General features: G+C 40.6%; 1 pseudogene; it reads right to left on the bottom strand.

Moving 5' to 3' along the window:
• Positions 1 to 561: 561 nt before the first annotated feature.
• Positions 562 to 20,717, bottom strand: LOC148539173 (uncharacterized; annotated as a pseudogene).
• Positions 20,718 to 24,940: the final 4,223 nt, after the last annotated feature.

Here is a 24,940-nt window from a genome sequence, read left to right as displayed (position 1 = left end):
ATATATATATATATATATATATAATATTGGGACATTGACAGGATTTTCATATTTTGGCCTCTATTCACCACCACAATGGCTTTGAAATGAAACAAACAAGATGTGCTTTAACTGCAGACTTGCACCTGACTGTATATATATATATATATATATATATATATACAGACATATATATATAATTGTAGATATATATATATATATATATACATACATATATCGAGATGTAGAACTAATATCCACACACACATATATATATTTATATATTTATACAGTATAAATTTAGTTATCAAAATATTTATATATATATATATATATATAAACACTCATTTTTAAAGATATAATATCAACATGCCTATATATATATATATCTATCTATACATATATTTGAATATATATATATATATATATATATATACAGATTAAAATGTATGTATAGGCACAAACATTGAGATAGTTCGATTTTATTAAGATTTTACTTATAGAATATTTGACCTTTTATTAAAAACACAACACTTTTTTTGGGAAATTTTGAACTTTTTTATTTTATTTTAAACATTTAATTTAGAGTGCATTTTGGATGCAGGTAATGGCCTCCAATATAAGGTGAACAGCTGTGGCAATTGTGGCCACCTCCCTCCTCAGAACCTCCCGAAGTGGCTCCTCTTGTTCAACTGAAATATAAAGGAAAAGCAAAATTATTTATTAAATATTTGTTATTAAATCTAAACAGTTTGACATAAATCCCACCCACCATAGCCATGAATAATTTATGTGTATCCCTTCACCAGATAGTACTGCACAGTGTTTCACATTGGCTACTGAGGTTAATGCTGCTTTCACATGGCATTATTTTCTGGTTCCTAAATTTGAAATACATTGCATAATGGCATCTGTGACATATGTACCATCATCTCCTTGGGCCAGCAATTCTTGGGCGGAAGCAGCCCAATTTGAGCTTCCAGGGGAGTGGGTGGGGGAGGCAGGTTCAGGGATGGGTGATGAGGAGTGGGTGGGGGAGGCAGGTTCAGGGATGGGTGATAAGGAGTGGGTGGGGTTGGCAGGTTCAGGGATGGGTAATGAGGAATGGGTGGGGGAGGCAGCTTCAGGGATGGGTGATGAGGAGTGGGTGGGGGGGCAGGTTCAGGGCTGGGTGATGAGGAGTGGGTGGGGGAGGCAGGTTCAGGGATGAGTGATGAGGAGTGGGTGGGGGAGGCAGGTTCAGGGATGGGTGATGAGGAGTGGGAGGGGGAGGCATCTTCCAGGGTGGTTGGGGAGGATGGGTGGGGGAAGGCATCTTCAGGGGTGGGTGGGGAGGATGGTTGGGGGGAAGGGGCTACAGGGATGGGTGGGGATTCGGGTTGTCATGCCCATACTCTTCTTTGAGTTGTTTAAAAAAAATAAAGATTTAAAAATTGCCATGACTCAGCATACATTTATGAATGTTGTAGAATGATAAATGTCCAACAGTGTTTTTTTGTTGGGTTAATACCATCAAAATCCAGACTCAGGGTGTGCAGAATTACACATGTTTTTTACAACATCATATCCACATCTCCCTGGTTTAGCAGAGCAAAGGCATGAGCATGTTTTTTTTTTATTAGCCAAAAAAACAACAACAGAGGATTATATACAGACACCTGTGTCACCCTTGTTACAATAATGCAGAGACACTGCGTAAACTGTAGCCTGACTCAAATTGTCAGTTATCTTCTACAGTTAAACAGATATGGCAGAAACCATGGTGATTTACAAATACACACACACACCAACACACACACCTTATGACTACAACAGTTTTGCAAAATTTTCAAACACAGTATTGAAATTAGGACTTTAAACTTGTTTACAGCCATTTTTTTTTAAATGGCTGCAGACCTTACTATGAAACAAACAAACAGGCCATTAAAATCAGTAAATATAACATAAACACACAAACACACACACGCAGAAAGGCATACACAACACAAAGCATACACCACGCAATGCATATACAATGCATTACTAACTTTGGCGGTTGCCCGCACGCAGTTGCTCCAGGAGGATCGGGGTCCACCTCCAGAGATCTGACCACCTCCGTTCAAGCTGGACCACCGTTCGGCGGAATCCAATGCGGTGCAGCCTCCGCCGCACCTCCGCATATGCCCGCATTTTTATGCGGTTAGGCACATGCGGGCCTTCGGGCCCCAGGTATCGGTCCATTACCTCTGTCAATATGCGCAGCTCCCGCCTGCAAAAGCTGGAGGATCTCATGATGCAGTCTGATTGGTTGGCCATTCAAAAATGGAGGAGAAACATAGGATATTTGTTGATTTAATACATCTATAACAACACAACACTTATCATACATCATGTGACTGACCTCATTCCACAGCTAGGATATGCCTGTGCGGCCAGTAGAGCACCCCCAACACTACGCATCTCCTTGTGAAAGTGTTTGGAATTGTGAGGGGTGCTTTTAAAGTGTGTGTTGGTCACTTGTGCATTGCGTACTGCACTGCATGGGAGTGGCGCACAGTAACAGGCGCCTACGCATATTGCTATAAATAGTAACGCCAGGATTTTTAAAATTTGCAGTCATGGATTCTGAGGAGACCAGTGTAGAGGACTGCATGATTGATATACATGATTTTCTGGACTAATTTGGTTTGGGAATAGCATCAGAAATTGAAGTTGTGGACACACTTCCAGATGAGGCTGAGAGAAGTGTGCCTGAGCCCACACCATATGATCCTCCACCAGCACCTACAAACACATCACCTCCAAATGTGGCTGGCCCATCAGAGAGAACGATACAAGGTCAAGATAAACCTTGTCGGGTTACGGATACCCTCATCCAGGTGGCACTAACCAGATTCACTTTTGGACATAAGATTCCTTTTTTTTTAAGGAAAAAATCTGGGTGAAATTTGCCAAGATCATCAATCGGAAGCACTCCACTCATTTGGAGGCATCTTTTCTTCATAAAAAGTAAGTTTTTAATATAATTTTCTATATTTGAGATACTGCTGACGAAATGTTTTTTTTACTCTTATTTACCAAACCAAAAAAAAAAAAGTTTGTTAGCCAAATGGACGATATATCTATATCACTATATCAAGATGTTTTTGTAAAAAAATAATTGAAGCTAAATTTATTACAGTCGACTCAAGTCAAAGTTGAATTTGCGGAGAAAATACTTTAATGGGCCAGGGGATCCCCTCCCTTACACCTTGGCTTTGACCCAAAGGCAGCATCTACTTTTGGGGACCTTAAATTGGAGGTTAGTGGTGGAGGCAAAAATAGACCATCAGGAGCCTCCACAAGATGACCCACATGCTGAGTCTGGTAATTATTTGCATACACCTGTCTCTCTTATCTGTCTATTTTTGAATTACTTTATAATAATCATTGTTTTTTTATACCATTTGTTAGGAACTGACATGGCTGAAAGCCTGCAGATGGATGGGGTGACGGCACAACCTCCATCAATTGTGCCTCCCTCATCCTCCACTGCCACCCTTACTCATGTCCTGGATGGGCCTAGGGTGGCAGTGTTAAGGCAAACAGCAGCCATGGAGGCTGACCAGGCCAGCATGTTGGAGCAAAACTCCTTTCTAAGGTCTATAAACCAAGATGTCATGGAGATCAAAGAACATCTGACTGGCCCAATAGAAGGTGAGGTGGACCAGTGCCCTGCTGTGGCTGGACCGAGCACCCAGCAGGGTCCACGACCGTCCACCCGGATCCGTAAATTCAGCTTTCCAGAGTTGGCTGCAAAGAAGAAAAAATCTGATTGATGATCTTGAATTTATTTCACCCAGAACTTTCCAAATGTATGTCCAAAAATGTAATCTGGTTAGTGCCCCTGGAAGTCCCACAAGGAATATCTTGATATTGTATCGTTCCATGTGATGGGCTTGCCACATTTTGAGGTGATGTGGAGGTGGAGGAGGCACATCTGGTGGTGGCACAGGCACACTTTCCTCAACCACATCTGCAAGTGTGTCCGCATCTTCATTTTCTGATGGTAATCCTAACCCAACTTTGTCCAGAAAATCATGTAAATTTAATGATTTAAATGTTTGTATTTTTATTTATTAAAATCTTATTATCATTAATGCATTTATAAAAAATGTTAATGATAACATTTAGGGATTTTGAATTCTAAAAAATCAGAAAAAATAAATAAATAAAATATTTCATTTTCAATGAAAGAATGTTTTTGTACCTTCTTCCAACAGAAAAACCACAATATCTACTATGGTACCACAAATCCGGCCCTGGCCTGCAACAGTATTGCTAAAAAGGCATGTATTTACTCTGGAATGGCATGCTGGGGTGTGCAGTTCCAAAACCAAAAAAACTATTTCACTTTAAAAACAACAAAAACCAAAAAAACATGTATTTGTGAACTTTAAACATATAGGGACTATTGTTTGTGAATTAAAAGTTTTTTGGGATTGGTATCTTTCTTAATATCCAAATAACAAACAAAAAGAGTTAAAAAAAAAACCATGCTACTCTATTAATTGACTGCAAACATCGGCAGAGGAAGAAACCTCCGGCTGCACACGCAGTGCTTGTGGTAGACCCTAGGCTACTGCAAGCACTGCGAGTACTTCCATCGTAATAGATGCAAACTGACGTGTACAATGACGCAGCCTTTAAATTATGCATGCCCTCAAAACTCCGTTTTGAAGGTCAGACACGCCTGCGTTCATAACACCACTCCCCTGTTCACAAGCACCTTCCCCTGTTACCACCCACAAACGGCACTGTCAGTCAAAGTAGCTGCAAGTCTGTGTACTACGAGCGCACAATTCCCCATCGCTGAAGTTGGCTTGCGCACACGCATTGCAAACAGGCCCGCCGAGAGCCGTGGTGGGCCCGGGTAATAGGGGGTGTGGCCTAATTGTGGGAGGTGTGGCCACGCCCCCTTCCCGGAAGAAAAAAGTTTTGCAGCGCTGCCGAACGGCGCTGCGTGCTGAGGAGGGGGGGCGCTCTGTGCCCCCTCAGCCCGGCGCAAAGCTAGGGGGGGCGCGATCAGTGTGATTGCTCCCCCCCACAGGCATAGGAGACTACTGTGGCAGTCTCCCACTGCAGCTCAGCTGTGTGTTGGGCTGCTGTGAGGGAGGGGGGTGGCGGCGCCAGACCCGGGCCCCCGCCGGGCCCCTCAGGCAGCCCAGGTCTGGGTAATCTGTACCCGCTCCCCCCCTCTCGGTGCCCCTGGTTGCGAATTATACGTATGCGCAGTGAGCAAAAATCGCCCGGCAGCGAGCGCTCGCGCCTTAGCGAACAGGTCTGAATCAGGTCCCAGGTGCGGATAGGCTATACCTCAGTAACATCTAAAGAAATGTTGAGCAATGCCTTCCAGAAAACAGTACCCAATGAGAGAGGGGAAAGGAGAAACAAAATACATATGAGCCCGCGGGTGATGCCAGACAAATAACAAAACAAATTACAAAATACATTTTAGAAAAACACAGTAAAAAGGCACAGAAAAAAAATATAAAGTGCTTTGTTTCACAAAACTAGATTTTTCAGTTTTCCTTCCAACAAAAAAAAGGGACAGTTGTTGCCTGGGCTAGGCGGCACATATCCAAATATACAACCAATAAAATAAAAATAACATAATTTAAGTACCTTAATAAATAGTGGTATCAGACAAAATATGTAAATAGATACTACTATGTAACCCAATTATGTTACTGGGATAAAGTAGACCTAACTGGAGAAAACTGTGTGGAGTATACCCATTTTGTCAGATATGTAACAGAATAAAAATGTAATAACAAGGTGTGCATACCGCAATACTGTATATGAGTAGCTCCCAGATCAAAATAACTAAAAGCAAGAGTCTCTTAACTCTGATCAGTTGCAACCATGCCTAAGAGATTTTATTTATTTAAAATAAATTGATTTTAACAATAAAATTATATTTCCTTAAAGAGTCACTAGAGAGAGTCAGCTGCCTATTAAGACTGTAATTGTATACACACTCTGATAGACCCCCACATTTTATTCTGAAATATTAAACTAACTCTAAAGATATTTGAAATGTGAATCACATCGAACCGGTGAGTGACTCAATGGTGACTACATATTAAAGTATTGAAATTGTTGTCTTGTGAGTAATTAACATATTGCTTCTTCTTTGTAGATCTGTAGAACAGATTACATTTTATAAATACTTAGCAGGTACAGTTAAGAATTACAAGTCACATATTCAGTTCGGCTTTTGACAGGGAACAAAATAGTTACTGTAGGATTAACCTGTATCAATACAGTTATAAACTTTTAATATTTTTAAAGAAAGAAGTGTTGAAGAGATGACATAACTTACTTAGAACGTCCTTACAGAATATATATATATTTAGTCCTTACTTAGTATCAGTGATGTTTTATAAGAAACATTATATTATCTGTTCTTCAGTACAGCCAATAAATCTTGAGCACGCACCACAGGCTCCCACTATCGACCAGACATGAAAGGCATGGAGGCCGCTGGAGGGCAAGTATAACAGGCTCGGGAAGGAAAATGTTGGTGGAGGAGGGGTGGAACAGGTATGGAGGTGGAAACGGGGGCCGGAACTATATTAATCTTCTGCAGGTAGAGCAGACTTCAGTGCACCATTTGTGGTGCACACATCACTGCATGGGGCAGCCAATCCCCAAAAACTGTCAAACTGTACAAGTCTTTTCAATCTGCACTATTTGCTGAACTAAGTATGTTTATGCTGCTATAAAAACTGCTACATCTTTCCTTTTTATTTTTATCTTATAACAATGTGAACAGATTTAATTTCAAATCCTACACATCAAAATTTAGTTCTCTCTCCTTTTTATCTGAAAAACATTTTTTTCCTAATGAATGCAAGCAGCCTAGTGTTATTTTAATTCACAACTCAAAATCAGTGCTGCTGATTTTGACAGTTTTTTAAATGATTTGTATTCGCAAGAAATACCCATTAGACTATCTGGTCCATGAGTATAATAATATCAGTTTCACTCACTGCTTGCCCTGCTCCTAGCTGTTGGGGAATACGGTTGACGGATCTGATTCTGTTGCACACCAGTACTTTTATGTGTGTTGGAAATCAAGATAAGTTTGAATGCCGCATTGAGTCTGCCTAAATTTTTGTTCCACCGTCACTGTGATTAATTAAGAATGTACCGATACTGACGGCACTACTATTAGCGCCATGTCCTTACCTATGTAATAGAATTTCAGAGTTCACGGACAGGAAAACCTGATATTTATTCAATGCAATGTTAAGGCAGATTAAAGTATAAACTAATGAGACATTGAAGTGAATGTTTGATTGTGTGACGCACATTGCAGAATTGTCTAGGAAAGCGCTGAGAATTGTGTAGTCTAAACCATTCAGTCATAAAAATTCAATTAAAAAAGAATATGTTGAAATGTACCGCTCTTTTTTATATAATTCAGGAGAGCATCTGTGTTACATTAAATAAAAACCAGTGACAATACAGAAGTAACATTGTGTCATTTATCATCCATTTAAAGTTTTATTACTTCCTTTCAGTGGTTCCTTACCAAATGATTGTGCGTGATCCTAATGATGCTTTAAAAGTTCAGTAGACAATGTACCTGTGCTTACAGACCTTTAACTCCTTCATGGTTAGAAATATCCTCTTATGTATCAAATCAAGCTGGGCATCCACTATACAATTTACTGTCAGATTTCTGGCTGTTTGGAATGAAAACATGGTAATGTATGGGAGCAAATGACAGTCGATCATATGGTTTTAAATACTGAAAAAAAGGACAAAAAATATGGTTCAAATTGGTTTGTGTGTAGTAACCAATTTGTCTGAACAACCATTTTTGGCTATTTTCCAGTGTCTGTGATCAAATGGACGATTGTCATTTTCTCCCATACATTACTAGATTTTCATCCCAACCAGCCAGATTGGACAGATATCTGACAGAAAATTGTATAGTCATTAAGCCAGTGGTTCCCAAAATGTGCGCCCTGGCACCCTGGGGTGCTTCGGGACACTTGCAGGGGTGCCTCAGGTTGGTGGTCCAGCACCAAATCAAATTATTTATGGTCAATGTAATGTAGTTATGTGGGCAAACAGAAGTGCAAACCTGTCCCCACCACATAACTGAACCTAAAGATGACAGGTAAGCACTATTTACTTCACTTTACTACTTTACTTTAATTTTTTCAGAATTTCTCAATAACAACCTTAAACTTAGGGGTGCATTGAAAACAATGCTGACACTCTCGGCTGCCGTGATTCAAAAAAGTTCGGGAACCACTGCATTAAGCTAAGGGATATAGAGGTTTGGTTTCAAACTGTTATAATACACATTGTGAGTTTTGTATAGGCGTTCTTTCTAGCTTAAATCACACTTAGGGCTTTATTTATCAATGAGTGATATTCTTGTTATCACTAGTTACTAATCTTAAATGGTGCTCCAGCCAATCAGCTCCTCTCATTTTTCAAAGACATGACAGGAGCTGATTGATCGGAGCACCACGTAAGATTAGTAACGAGTGATAACAAGAATATCACTCATTGATAAATGAGGTCCTTAACGGTTATGCTATATGAATTTGCTACATGACCTACACATAGAAGTCATTATTTAATGTAATGTGCTGCAAATATTGTATCTTAAAAGTTTAAAACAGCTGTATGCAGACTGGGTATATGGCTCTATTAGTAAATGGACCCAACATCTGCCTGGGCTCATACACCACTAAGCCCCCTCCCATCTCTGCCCCCTTCCTTCCCTGTCTCTGCATCCATCCAGTTATACCTGTTCCTGGTCATCTCCTGTGACATTGTGCATGTCAAACCTAATGTGCACGCTGCATGCAATGAGAGCTGAGGCATGCGCTATGCAGCCGCAATTAGGTCATCACACAAACGTATTTTATATTATATAAATATCCAGTTCTCTTGGTGCAAATTAATAAGTGGTTCTAAATGCACAAGTAGGGAAAAACATGGCTATAGGACGGAAAGTATCAATCATGGCAGCTTGGATGCCGTACATTCCGCCACTAACCAAATGCATAGCAACGGTAATAATGCCATTATGCACGTACAATTGTGATTAAAATCAAAACAGTCAGCTCTCCAGAAAAGAGCTGTGTTTTGCGATGAGAGGACTTGCGGGTTTATGACTTCTAGGTTTATGTTCTTCTGCACATGCATGGCTGTCGGATCCCTCTCGGGATGATGTTGGCTATTGAATACGTATGGAAAATGGGGTCAAACCTCCGAAAACGGTAGTTTTTGGAATTTTGACCGTATTTTAGCATTAGTACATCTCGCTCATATACTGACATACTGTATAATGCACCAATACACAGTAAAAGCATTGGAATACAATTCATTAGTGCCAGTATATCTTATAATTATTAGTAACAGACAGAGGGCCTGATTCAGACCCACTCGCAAGCGGATGTCCGCTCGCAAGTGGGTCGATGTTGTGCTTTGCGCATGCGCACGATGGCGGGAGCTCCGTCGTGCGCATGCGCCAGACCCAACGAGCGAAGGACTTTCCTTCGCTCGTTGTGTCTGATCAAAGGGGGCATGCTGTCGATGTTGATTGACAGCACGCCCCCTTTGGTGGGCGTGCCTCCCTGACGGGGGCGTTCCCATGGGAACGCCTCCCGTCAGAAGCCGGCTGAGTGATTTTGGCTCTGACAGAGCCAAAATCACTCCGGGGCTTGCGGTTGAAAACCTCAACCGCAGGCTCCGGCTCGCAGTTTTGATGGTCGCGATGGTCACGACCATCGCGGCCATCAAACTGCACGCTCATATAGGCTGTGGGTGGTGACCCACAGCTATATGAGCATCCAGGAGGACACTCCATTTTTATGGAGGGCGGCCCTCATTCAGAGCGTGCGCTCTGCTCAGAGCGTACGGCTCAAAATGAGGGCCAGAGTTCGCAAAGACTAGAGAAACATTTATATTAAGTACATTATGCTTTGGATTTAAAGCAGAAAAGCAAAATAGAAGCTGTGACGTAATACAATATATGACAAGTGTCCATGAAAAGGGCACGCTCATATTCAGAGATGTATTTCATATTTTGCTTAGTTTTTGTCAGGGTTGTCAGCAAAATTTTTGAATGTAAAAACTGTTCAAAAGGATGCCTTTCGATATTATGATAGGAAAAATAAAATGTAGGCTGCTGAGTAGGGAATCGGTATGAAATCCTGGCAGTTGGTATATACCGACAGGGTCATCCCAATGATCAGGATCCCGACAAGGGTCCTGTAAGTATGGTAACCCTTCCCCCTGCTCCCCCTAACCCTCTGTTCCTGCACTAACCCTTCCCACCCTAACTCTCCCCATTGGTGCCAGCCCTAACCCTCCCCCCTTAGTGCCTAACCCAACCCCCACAGTGGTGCCTAACCCTAGCCTATCCCTACCCCCCGTGATGCCTATACCTAACTTCCCCCCTCCTGCTGCTAAGACCTAACTAGCCCCTTCTATACTTACGATCAGCATCCCCTCTGTCGGGATTCCAGAGTCGGAATCTCCATTACTGTTGGTATTCCGGTGACGGTCTCTGGCCGGGTTGTGGCATTCTGGCACCGGGATTTCATTAGGCGGGATGCCGGCTGTAGGTATAATAACTGCATCCCGAGTAGTGGGATTGGTGAGTGTATGTAAAATAAATATGAGACTATGGTAAAGAAAATAGAAGTTATATAGTCATATAACACTATAAATGTAAATTTATTTTACATATACCCAATTAAAAAAATCCATCTATTGTAGAATTCTTGCAGTAGATGGGTATTCACAATGTGATCAAAGTGAGTGGTACCATGTAATTATTTAAAATATAATTCCATAGACAGAAAACCTTATGATTTCACATGTCCCATTAAGAATTCTTAGACATTATCTGAATTTTCACAAAACCTACTGAATTTCTGCCACACAAACTAAAAAAAGCAATGAAATTATGATCATTAAGGCTGACACCTTAATGGATGTGTTCCTTGTGCAGTACAGATATCGTATGCCATCACACCCTGTGGTTAACTGCAGATTCAGCACTCTCACAGAATGAGATTGCTGTTACTCACAAAATGGTGGAGCTGCTAACTCACAGAATTGTGTGCTAATTGGAATACACACATGCAGTCTATGCAACTGAGGTCTGAACAGAACATAGAGCTGCGCAGATGGGATAAGAGTGGTGTGGATGGGGCATACAGAAAGACGTGGAGAGGGGGGATTAAGTAGTACAGATGGGGAGGAGCCAAAGTGATGCAGATGGGTGGAAAACAGTGGTGCAGATGGGGTGAGAACAGAGTGGCATGGTTTGGGGTGACAGAGCAACGTGAATGGGGTACAGAGTGGCATGGATGCGGGAAGACAGAGCAGCGCAGATGGGTAAAGTCCGATTGGTGTGGATGAGGAATACAGACTAGCACAATGGGAGAACACACAACAGTAGGGATTGGGGAAGACAGAGTGCACCACTGGGAGGGGAAAGACAAAGTGGCATGGATGGGGAGACAGAGTGGTGCAGATGGAGGAAGAAAGAGTGGCACAGATGAGGGGAAGACAGAGTGGCATGGCTGGGGGAAGGCAGTGGTGCAGATGGAAGGAAACAGACTGGCACGGATGCAGGAAGACAGGGAGGTGCAGATGGGGAAAGCCATATTGACGCAGATGAGGGCATGCAGACTAGCACAGTTGGGAGACCACACAGCAGTAGGGATTGTGGAATATATAGCAGCATGAAGGCGTATAGGGGAAATAAGTGTACATGCATAGACAGAGTATTATAGTTTTAGCAATTAGGGAGCTGAATGTATATTTTGAATAAAATGGATGAATTGAGTGAGAAGGATATTGGAACCCAGTGGGATTGTTGTGGTGACTGAATAGGAAGATTGTAGGCACTGAGTGGGATGTGTGTGCCACATAACTGCTTAGACCTCAGTTGCATAGACTGTGCATATTCCAATGAGCACACAATTCTGTGAATTAGCAGCTCCACCATTATTGGAAATGTGAAACTGTAAGGTTTTTTGTCTATGGAATATACATATAATTCTAAACAAGGGTTACAAAAGCTTTACGGAGTTTTTGAGTTCTCCAAACAAAGAATTAATAAATCACCTTCAGTTACACACAGGTACTGTATGTATCATGGGCCTCACAGGTTCAATAAGAATCACAAAGAACATGCTAGCTTAAATGTGTTTAATTTGAAATATGTTTCCAAGGCTTAGTTACAAAAAATGATTAAATAAAATGACATACAGATATATACATGCAAATAAAAAATAAAAAGGAATAATAAAGAGTTTTAAGACACTTAGGGGTACATTTACTAAGAATCGAGTCTGATTGAGTTTGTTTGTTTTTAAACTCTATTTGCATCGCCGAAACTAGGGTGATTTCCCGTTTTTAAACTTGCAAATTTACTAAGAAGTGAGTTTAGCTGAAAGTGAGTTGGCCGATGGTGAAGCAGTTTGAGATTTCTCCCCCAAGTAGCAAGTTTAGATGAGATTATTCACCAGCGATTGCGGTGTTTTCTCTCTGCAAAACTCTGCCGAGCAAGCAGCCTGTACATATCAGTGAGAAATGTGAAGGCTGCTTGTGTGGTCTACCTGGTCTACCTGTTAAACAAGGTTTAAATCTTCAAAATAACTTCCCCTCCCCAAAAGTATAACCAGCCCTGGACTGCTCAGCCAGTCCTGGTTCCTAAACTTACAGGGAGAAAAATGAGTAGGGTTCCCCCGTAATTTAGGAACCAGCACCTGGCTGCAGGGCTTCGGCTCCTGACAGTTCCCACATGGGCTGGTCAGTGTGCCAGGAGCAGGAGCCAATCAGCTGCCACTCTACAGTTAGCGGCCGATGATTGGCTGCCGGCTCCTGACAGTTCACACTGATCAGTCAGGAGCTGGGTAGCGGTGTATGTGGTCACACACATACACAGCTAATGTAAGTATATGGATCGGGTTCCGTTTTTTAAATTTTTTATTTTGCCAAGATCCCTGGGTGCTACAGAGACCAGAGCGAGGATGGAGGCGAGTATAGGATCTGTATTCCAGGTACTCCGAACGTATTCTACTAGAGAAGGGGACCGACCAGCTGCCAACAGGTAAGTATGTGTAAGTGAGGTAGGTATGTGTGTAATAAAGTTTTACTTTAGGCGGTGTGTGTGTACTGTTTTTTTCAACTATTTAATTTACAGTGGAGGTATGGATGCCGGCCGCCTGCTGGCACTTGTAGTTCCACAAGTGCCAAAGGGCAAGCATGCTGCCACCTGTAGTTCAACTGTAAATTACAATAGTTTTGAACTATATACACAACATTATTACCCCCGTACCCACCACTCCAGCCTGGGGTTTTGGGAGAGGGGATCCCCACCTCCCGGCTTGGGCTGACCAGCTTGGGTTGTTAATGCTTTGGCCAAGGAGACCTGGTGGTAGGGTCTCCTGGCTGTGGCATTACACCCCGGTCGGTTTGGGTCCAGAGCTGGTTTTAAATATAGGAGGACCTCTATGCATTTTTTTTTTTAAACCAGCACAGGCCCTGCAGCCAGGTGCTGGTTCCTAAATTATGGGGGAACCCTACTCGTTTTGTTCCCCATCATTTTAGGAACCAGGACTGGCTGAGCAGTCTGGGGCTGATTATGCTTTTGGGGGGGACCCTATGTAATTTTTTTTAAATAAAAACACTTTAAATTAATTACACATGCAGAAACATACACAAATTACACTGATCTGCGTATATATTTCTGCAAAACTCGCTGCTCAGGAGGTGGAGTGTTTGAAACTTCAATTTATCAGGGAGTTTGTAATCTCAATTCATGGTAAATTCCCGAGTTGCATCTTTTCAAGAAAAGTACTTCAGAGTTTGGCCGATGGGGAGTTGATTTTTCAGTGAAAAATGAGAACTCTCTCAAGTTTGTCTTTAGTAAATTTGCGAGATGAAAAACATGCCTAAAGATTGCAATCTCGATCAAACTCGAATCTTAGTAAATTTACCCCTTACAACGAACTCCTTAGCTTTTAGGGGATTTCACAACCAGGAGTTATTGGTGCATCCAAAGTGGCTAGACATCATAGATTTTACCACCTTTGCCATAAATAATGTGGTTTCATTAATCTTATTTGATCAGAATTAATCCTACTAGACAGAAAACAAAATATGCTTTTACAAATGATTACATAGTATTATGTTTGTATCATAAGAATTAAAGCAAAGAGATATGCAAATGTATGTCTTTAGAAGAAATTAAAATAGCATCACTGACTGAAAATCTTTGTAGTATTTTTCTTAACCCTACATTTTGGTAAATGTAACTACAGTGAAATATTCCATATGCAGATAAGAAGGTATAACAGGTTCAGATGCCATTATACAGTATTCTAACAAACAGGGATGTTTTAAAATGATTAGGTGTTATTGTGGGTAAAAAAAATAGATCAGACACACTGGATTTTCGATATGCGTATACAACACTTTGGATATTGAGTAATCTATTATAAGCATCTGAGCCATACCTGTAACTGCCTCCATCTGGGTTTGCTCTGCAGCCTCCAGTCTCCTCAGTACCCTCACCCCCAAGGATTTGCTCTGTAGCCCCAACCAACACACCACTCGAAGCTCATAATGTAATAATCACCACTGGAAATATCCGGCGCTGGCAGATTCAGAAGAACACAATAGGATCCTGCCGGGAGCCAAGTAGGTTAATTGAGCAGCACTCACTCTCCACATAATCTCTGAGGCACAAAGGGCTACACAGCTCACTGGCAGAGAATCTGCAATCAATAACAACAGGGGCAGACTAGATGGGTCAAATGGTTTTTTCTGGCATCAAATATTGTACTATGTTTCCATGTTTCTAAGTAGTTATGCAACAGATGCTAGGTACAGACAGCAGTCGCTCCCCCACTGGATGACACCAGTTGCCCCACCATAGTTACTGCCCTGATGAGCATATTAGATTAAAATAATAGGCAATTGTGTATATTTACCAAAGGAAGGTGAACTGTTATTATTATTATTATTATTATTATTATTATTATTATTATTATCTTTTATTTAGTAACAAGGGTTCCTTAGTCCTGTTTGTTTAGCATGTTTATGACAGTGGAAACCTACCATATCAAATGCTAACACATGTGTAATTAAGCTCTTCTTTGATAGTATTAGGCTGCTAGCTCTTTAAAGTTTTGATTCTATTAATAGTGCTTAGATATTTCTGTCAGTACCAGCTGTCACTGGCTTGCCTCCAACACTCAGCAGGTCACTGATTGCTGGGTTTTCCAATTAAAATCCTTAAACTGAACCCTGCTGGGTTTAGCCTCAGTCTAGAAATGACATAACATCTCTCTCAGGTGTCACCACTAACCTCCATCATCGATGACTTATGCGGGAAAACACCCATCAGCCAGCCACTATAAGAACCTGCTCAGTGCACTCCTCCAGGGCCTGAGTATCAACTAGCTCCAGAACTGTACTCTCCAGTATGGTTTTCTTCCAGTGTTGTTTAAACTCTGGTGTTCGGCAGCACATCCATACCTGCTTTTCCATCTGTGTGGTATCCTCACACCACCTAAGAACTTAGAACCTAAGAACTCTTGCTTTCATGGTGTGAACCAATTACACTGGGCCACGACCTGGGCTCTCACTGAGTAAAGTCCATATACTCTTGTGGGGATTCCTGGTGAAGTTCTGTAGGGGACTTAGACTCCATGCCAGTGTATTTGGTTGCATCAATTCCACCTTTTTTGCATTTATCAAAGGTGTGGGTGTTTGTACTTTGATACACTTGCTGGCTGTTTTGAGCTCCAGGGTTTTTACAATAAACTCCATGTATATCATTGCATGCTATATGCTGCTCAAATGGTCCCAGCACATACATGTAATTTGTTACATGCTATGCGCTGTCCAAACAGTGCCAACATCTCCATATACCCTATTGTATGCTATGTGCTGTACAAACCGTGCCAACACTTCCAAGTACCTCATTGCATGCTATGCACTGTACAAACAGTGTCAACACATCCATGTACCCTCTGGCATGCTGCCAAAACTTTGTGTACTCAGCTGTACCTTCAGCATTTGTGCCTACTCTGTTAAACACCTCAGGGTATTCCATGGCTATCACCTCACAAAACCGCACAAAGGAAACAAGAGGTTTGTACAGTATTCAATGTGAGTGTAAGTCAAATCTCCCAAAACTGACCTATAGTAATCACTATAGTAATCACTTAAGAGACAAAAATATATATTCCCAAACTACCCTATGTAGATACTCTGGTAGATATGTCAGTACTCATACTCTGGTAGATATGTCAGTGGTGCTCCCCTGGGCCATACATAGTTACTGTGGTTTCTCAAAAGAAAAGGGAAACAAAATAGGACTCTTTGTGGGGGCACACTTATGGGGAGAATGACTTGTTAACTTAACTTTTAATGTATATAATAGATAAAAGTAAAGCGGCCCATACACGGTGCGATTTGAAAATGTACGACACCTCAGTATGTTTTCAATCTCAGCCCGATGCATCGCATGCTGTTGTGAATGGTAAACAATTCATCTTACAAGATGCTTCGTTTACCTATTTAACAGCATGATGGATTGTAGATCTTACGGTTTTTCCATAAGATCTACGATGCCGATGTACAATGGCGGGGACGCGCATCGCCGTCGTACAGCATGCCAAAACACACACGATATGCATGATTGATCATTGCGATCGATCTAAATCGTGCATATCTTGTGTAAAATCTCCCCGTGTATGGGTCGCTTAAGGAGTTTTATAATAAAATTCTAAAGTATTCTAAGTCAACTAATAACAGTGACTGCTGCAAGATGCAAAATATATACTTTAGTAAGTCATACGATTAGACAGTATCATACTGTTATATACCTGCCGATTATTTTATAGCCTCTCATAAATATTATTTATGCGAATATCATTCCTATATATTATATTCCTCCAGAAAGTTTGCTACAATATTTCAAATATGGGTGTATAAACAGATTACACTCTGCTGATAGTTACTCCTTTAGCAATGCCATATACTTATAAATACCTGGGTATATGTACATGAAGGATAAATATTTGACATATACTCAGGAGTAATATGCTATCAGGCAAATTAGTACAAAAGTAAAGTACAGATATTCACATAAATGTCACAAATAACCTGGCAGGCAGACCGAGCATACATATCCCGTGTCTCCTATCCACATAAATGAAGCATATAGTACAATTAACACTTCTTAGTTGACCTAATCCTGTATGGTGTTCCCATACACTGCAGTGTCACACTCATATTCAACATCATAGAAAGCAATTTTCAATAAAGGGTCATCATAGGAAAAACTCTTAAAACGGTGTGCATATGTAATCACCACTGATTGAGTAAATATTCCCAAATGTAACACAGTATCTTGTGGATGCACCTTAGAGAGTTAATACCAAGCAGATACAATTTATTGCGATAAACACTTGATTAGCCCAGATTTTCAATATTGTACAAAATGTCTTGTGGATGCATCATTGAAAGTGAATATTGGGCAGGATTATTTCCATGCAATTGGAAGCACCATGGTGAGTTGTATACTAGATAGGCTTGTTACCCTGCGATTCACACTTTTCAGATACTTCCAGTGATTAGCATGATCTATTGTGGACGCCCTTTTGATAATGGATATTGCATAGATTTGATATTATGTGATTGTCACTAAATTTGCAGATATTTCCAACAAAAGCATAGTGTCCATGGAAAGTGGATGTTTGTACAAGTTTCATATCATATTATTGACACTGAAATTTGCAGATGCTTCCAGTAATTGCTTAATGACTTGTGGAGTATTCCAGATGGATACTACGCAGGTTTATTTACTAAGATTAGACTCATTTGCAGATGCTCCCAATGATAACACCATATTTTTGTAGATGCATAATGTTAACGATAAATAATGTGAAGTCCACTCAACCTTACTTGGAGTTCCAAAGTCCAAAAGATTTGTTAGCACAAAGAAATAAATAGAGCACCGTCCCCTTACACTACGCATGCATGGCTGTCACAGCACAAAGCTTCAATTCTGAATGCACTGACCTCCAGCAGTCACTGCAGTACAATATATAAGGTCACATTCAAATAGTCCTTAGGATCTGTATATACTCGATGTCGGATAGGTCAGTTCTTTCTTTTTTGTGAGTGAGCAAACGGATCTTCATTAGCCAGAGGGTCACATCAAAACTATCACATTCTGGAATTCCTTTGTTTCACTGTATCAGGGGGAAGGGGGAAATGTTTGAGTTTCAAGCTAAGCACATTACATTGCTAAACTGCAATTAAAAGGGATCTAAAACATTATACCAATGATATTACATTTATGTTTACAACAGAGATGCAATATTTACCTATAGTACACTACAAATTAAATGCTGATTAAAATAAGACTAAACATCAAAAGACAATTATGTAACATTATAAATATACTTAAAATAAGAACTCTATATTAATGATATTCCATAACCGCACGGTGTGATGGTTTCTACAGAGTCAACAAAGTTATCCTATTGGAATACAGAACAGAACAAGCCCAAGGAATGGTACAATATTATGAATCACAATAGCATACAATCAGATCTCATACAAATAGATCCCATACAATCAGATTGACTAATCATTAATTTGTAACCTATATAAGTAAATGCCTTCATCCAAGATATCTAACTTTAACTGTCCACCCTTTGATAGTTCACAAAACACTATCATACCTTCTTCTTATGACATTTAGCTGGACATAAACTTTTTTTTTTAATATATACGGTATAACACAAATCAGACATTGATCATTCAATAATGTGCCTCAGGAAAGGGTAAGACAACCCTTATACGCAATCAGTGGATCCTCTGGGGATCATTGGTAGGACGTGGGAGCTCATCTAACCTATAAAGGATGCTTGGGGAAATTAGGACTACATTTTCTATGATGTCTGGTGTAATATTCACTATACATATAATTATGTATGACTAAACCTATTCACATTTTTATTACTTGATTGTTCTTTCAATTTCAGGATTATAATGTAGTTCTTCATCAATCTTGATACCTGTGCTTCTCACCACCGTTACAGTTTAATCTTCAATGTTTACCTCGGTGGAACGTCTTCCACACTTCAACACAGTAGGAACACATCTGACACATAAGCCAATTACTAAAATGACACCAAGTATAAGAATAAGGACCTTACCCTATACTAGCAAGCATTCCTGTACCCACTCCCCTAGACCAGAGAACCATTTTGCAGGATTCAACCACGAGATCCATTCTGCTACTTCTTCCCTTATCTCATACAGTGAAGAATTATGATTCTTCCAAAATTCCCATTTTAATTGTAGGATTTCATCCATGCTCTGGTCAATTACTTCTTTGGGGTCATCAGTATTATTGGTAATGTATGTGCAACATTTGACACCAAATTGAGTGTCCAAAGTCACACAGTATCCACCAGTAATAGATGTGAGATAATTTAACACCAGTCTATGTTGTACTAACTCCTTTTTATAAGCCTGTAGCTCCTTACCCGTTTACCTGAAAGTGTCATCATACATCTCGGTGATATTGTCTTGAATATACCTAAAATTTAAAGTTCCCCTGAGCGATCCTGGTGGGATCTAATGAAACCATAATTTGGATGCCAGTGGTTTCACTAATTAACTGTGTAGCTACATGTTCTTCACCAGGGATCATATTTCTTTTGCCACAATGTTCATACTGTGTGTGTATGAATGGAGGTGCTGTAGTTCTATGGATATCAATCATTTTGTCATGTGTAAGGGTCATAATTTCTGGGACCAATTTACCTATAAAACATAAACTCTAGGAACACGGAGATAACCAGGAATAAGTCTTTCTTCCACAAAAATAATATACATCATCTGGGAGGACATAAGGTACATTATGATCATGGATAATATTACATAATGTTTTGATGAAACTACCCATGCCTATTGTCTCCATCTGTTCAAGACAAGTTTCAGCATGGATAACATTTTGACAATAACCCAGAGGAACTTTCCCAATGGATACTATCTTATGTTTGTTAGTACATCCTTGTCTGTGATGTCCATCACTATTCCTGGTTATTGGTGATCTTGAGAGTCTCCTATCAGAATTGGTGTGGCGAGCCATTGTCTGATCCAATAGGACATGCTTCCCAATTCTCCAGTGTTTCTATATATGTGAGATATTTAGACACAACAAAGACCGGTCTAAGGAGTATTGGCAAAGCAATAGACTAGGGGACCTAGTGATATTATACCTCCCGTCTATGGACCTTCCTCCCCATAATTCAAGGACCTCAGAGATGTTTAATGGGAATGGTACTAATCCTACATTATGTTGTCCCTGAGGCACGTGAGAGCACACCCAACACTCAATTTGGTTTAGATGCCTTACCCACTAGGGAATTATAATCATCTAGAGGATGCCACCCCAAATCCAGATTACTATTGGACTGGCATTGTTGGATGCACTTCTCTTCAACTAGGGACCCACAGTACTCACAGATACAATATTCTTCAGACAATAGCCCCTCACACTATCTCCGAGTTCCATAGCTAGCAGATCTTTTCATGACCCCTGAACTGAGTTTGACAACGAGCTGCACTGATTGTTCTATCAACCTTTCCTCCAACTCCACTTCATCAATATCACTACCGGACTCTCTCTCCGTCATCTGTCCTCCGTCACAAAAATAGAATGTCCTGAAAAAAAATGAATTGAGAAAAATCCTGGAACAAGAAAAATCTAAAACTCGCCACTCCATTGCTGGGATAATAGTCTGTACACATTTTTGGCTCAGGTGTTTTAGCTGCAGTCTTTTGTTCTCCTGGAACAGATTTGCAATTGACAGGTCTGTGTTGTCAGTCTCGACTTTGTCTTGTACCTTCTTCGGGTAGTTGACTTTCTTGCAGTGGGTTGAATGGACCCAAGTGTTTCTTTCTGCTACCTTCAGAGAGGTGGTACTGGTCATCAACACTTGGTAAGGGCCTTCCCAACGGTCTGTTAAACAACCTGAGCATAAAAAATTGCGGATTATAACATATTCCCCAGGTTTGACATCATGACAGTTTGTTTCTGGCATACCAGGTGACAGCATTTTGCGTTTCTGTTGCTGTTGTTTTAGCTGTCTGCTCATTTTTATGAGATATTGCACAGTCACTTCATTATTGCACTTCAAATCGTCCTGTGGACCTATGATCAAATGAGGTTGTCTTCCAAAAAGTATCTCAAAGGGGGAACAGACTAAGAGAAGGTCTAGGAGTGGTTCTGATGCTATGGAGGACTAGTGGCAAAGCTTCTGGCCATGCCAATCCAGTGTCAGCCATTATCTTATGGTCAGTAAGGGGTATAAAGTCTGCTATTGATTCCCATAAGTTTACACATGTTCTGAAAGACATCACCAGTAAAATGAGTACCCCTATCACTGTCTATCATTTTGGGAATACCAAATCTATGCACAAATTCCTGAACAATTTTCTTAGCAGTGAAAACAGCAGCATTAGAGGCAGCTGGATAGGCTTCTGTCCAGTTAGAGCAAATGTCAATACAAACTAATACATACTTTAAATACCTGCAGCTGGTAATTACCTGAAAAAGGTCCATCTGTAGGAGAAATATGGGGTGGCTCTGTATTGTCATCCCAGTGTTCTTTCTCAAGCCAGTAAGACAGAACATTGCTCTCTTAACAGCCTGTGAAGAGAATCCTGGTGCACACCAATATGCACCCATGAGTTCACACATACCTTCCTTACCCAGATGAGTCAGACCGTGTGCAGCCTCTGCTAGGCTTGGAAGATATGTCTTGGGGCTAATGGCCTACCTTGTCCATCCTTCCAGAGTCCTGAGGACTCCTGACCACATTCCTTTGCATTCCAGATGCCCTTTTTCCTGCTGGGAACACAAATCTTGCATTTCAATTAGTTTCTGTACACTTAGAACTTCAAACATTATTATATTAGTAACACTTGTTTTTACAGGTAGGCCTGCTGCCCACTTTGCGGCTTCATCTGCCCTACTGTTGCCAAGTGACACTGGGTCTCTCTCATATGTGTGCGCTTTACACTTAATGACTGCCATCTCTCCTGGTAGTTGTATGGCTGTCAAATGCCTTTCTATATGTCGTGCCTGTCCCACTGGTTTGCGTGCTGCTGTCATAAGCATAAAACATGATTTTTAAGGGTCATAGGACCCCAACTTTATATATATGAAATCAAACTGATATAAATGTTCCATGCAATCATGCATATCTGTGTAACTGCTAAATCCTCGTCACTCTCACTCTTTGTATCTTATGAGATACATATGGTAAATAAATTACAGGATTTAGCATATTACCTCTTTTGATGGTTATTATTTGATGATGCTATAAGGGACAACTTCCATCTTGTGCTCGTTTGTATCAAATGTAGAATGAGCAGATACTGCATAGTGTACATAGAACATTAGATTATGCCCTTATACTGTGTTTTTCATAAATCCTGTCTGGTGTCAAGTGCCTCGTCCCCTGGTTCAGACATGTCCCACAATATTTCTCCTTTGACCGACATGGCTGTAGCTTATCCTTAATGTGTCCTGCTTGCAAGAGATGAAACAATTGTTTTATCATTAGGCAAAAAAAAAATAATAATAATCATAACAATAACTCATCCATATGACTAAGGATGGATTCATATAGAGGTTATTAAGGATCTGGTCGACCCTCTATTTACAGTAAAAGTTTGATTAGTACTTGAAACATTATTATTATTTATTTTATTTTTTCCATTAAGTTCATCATTGAGGTTTTCTGTCAATCTAACTAGCTGTAGCATACAGGTATGACCTAAACTTCAAGAGTTTTTGACATACTCACGTATAGCATTTGTTGCTATCATTTGTGCTTGTCTCTTTATGTAGCATCAGGTACTTGGGTATTCTCTGAATAATTCAGGCCAATTTCCCAGTTCCTATGTGTAGGGTAATTTCTCCCATGTACCTGAGAATAACCTAAGTCTCTATTTCTCTTCTTATAATATCCCAATTTATGTTTCTTTTCTCTTGATTATATTTTTTTTATCATGGTCAATAGCTAATTTCCTAAGGGCATCTACCTTAATCCCTCTCCAATTTTTTTTTATTTGTGGGTTCATGGGAATTACCCAAATCCTTAATACATTTTTGACAATTTGTTAGATATTTCCTAGGATCTGGGAATTCAGTAATAATTTACCTTACTTCAGATCAACTGAAAAGACCATTCTTATCAGGTTTACTATTAGGAACAGCTATTGTGCGTACAGGTTGTCGTCCTGCATGTTCACGATTGTTTCAATAGCATGAATGGTCATGAGCTTATTAACATCTAAGAGTCTTTCATGATCATCAACAATGGCCTCTGGAGCAGAAACTACCCCTCCCCTCCTTTTTGACCCTCCTGTAAGGACTGACATGAGAAACAGCAGAAATGAAAACAGGTTCATTGTTTATTTGTTTTTTGTTGTTTTAACCATTGTTACAAATTACATTTTGCTTATTAGCGGTACTCCCCTCGCCCAACCACATACAGCGGTGGGGGCGCGCTTGCGCTCCCTTCTCGCTTTGTAATGCTTCCCTCCGGTACGCACGCACTACCTTGCCACGTGTTCCCTTCTTGTTGCCATAATTTTAAACAGTCATAATTTTAAATTCTCTTTTTCATTGATATAATATTTTATCTCTTACAGTACTTAACACCTCTGAATCGAAACTTCCAATCTTGGGAAAGGTCTCATGCATCCTCTGGTCATCTTGACCCATATGTCACAGTACGCCATAGCATATGCACGATATTTCACACGCATAAGGTATCTTACTGAACCAATCAGGACCTCCTTAAGCAGCACCTCATCGACCATCTCTATAATTTGATTAGCACCCATTTTGCACTTAGCACACCACTACCACTAGAGATTTTTTTGGCCATGGGCGTATTAACTAGGGGTGTGCACAGCCCACTTTTCGTGTTTTGGTTTTGGATCTGGATCTTTCTTCATGTTTTGGATCTGGATTGGTTTTGCCAAAACCACCCTTCTGTGTTTTGGGTTCTGGGTTTTGTGTTTTGGATCTGTATATTTTTTTTAAAAAAGCATAAAAACAGCTAAAATCACAGAATGTGTTGGTTTTTCTGCTCCTATGCTATTATTAACCTCAATAACCTTAATTTCCACTCATTTCCGGTCTATTCTGAACACCTCACACCTCACAATAGTGTTTTTATGTCCAAAAGGTTGCACCGAGGTAGCTGGATGACTATGCTAAGCGACACGAGTGGGCGGCACAAACAAGTGACCCATCTAGGAGTGACACTGCAGTGGCAGACAGGATGGCAGTTTGAAAAACTAGGCCCCAAACTGTACATAATGCAAAGAAAAAAAAGAGGTGCAAGATGGAATTGTCCTTGGGCCCTCCCACCCACCCTTATGTTGTATAAACAGGACATGCACACTTTAACAAACCAATAATTTCAGCGCCAGGGTCTGCCACACAACTGTGGCTGAAATGATTGGTTCGTTTGGGCCCCCACAAAACAAGCTGGCAATTAATCTGTCCCTACACAAACTGGCTCTACGGAGGCAAGATGTCGTCCTCATCCTCCTCATCCACCGATTCCTCACCCTCTTCAGTGTTGTGTACATCCTCATCCTCACAGAGTATTAACTCGTCCCCACTGGAATCCACCACCACAGGTCCCTCTGTACGTTCTGGAGGCTGGTCTCCCTGGAAGAGTTGATAATTAATTTTTATGAACATCATCTTCTCCACATTTTGTGGAAGCAACCTCCTACACCTTTCGCTGACAACGTTCCCGGATGCACTAAACACTCTTTCGGAGTACACACTGGAGGGGGGGCAACTCAGGTAAAATAGAGCCAGTTTGTA

Source organism: Taudactylus pleione, unplaced genomic scaffold, assembly GCF_031769625.1.
Source record: "Taudactylus pleione unplaced genomic scaffold, aTauple2 ptg000026l, whole genome shotgun sequence".
NCBI lineage: Eukaryota > Metazoa > Chordata > Amphibia > Anura > Myobatrachidae > Taudactylus > Taudactylus pleione.
The sequence above is the reverse complement of the archived record's forward strand: the minus strand, read 5'-3'. Positions and strand labels throughout refer to the sequence as shown.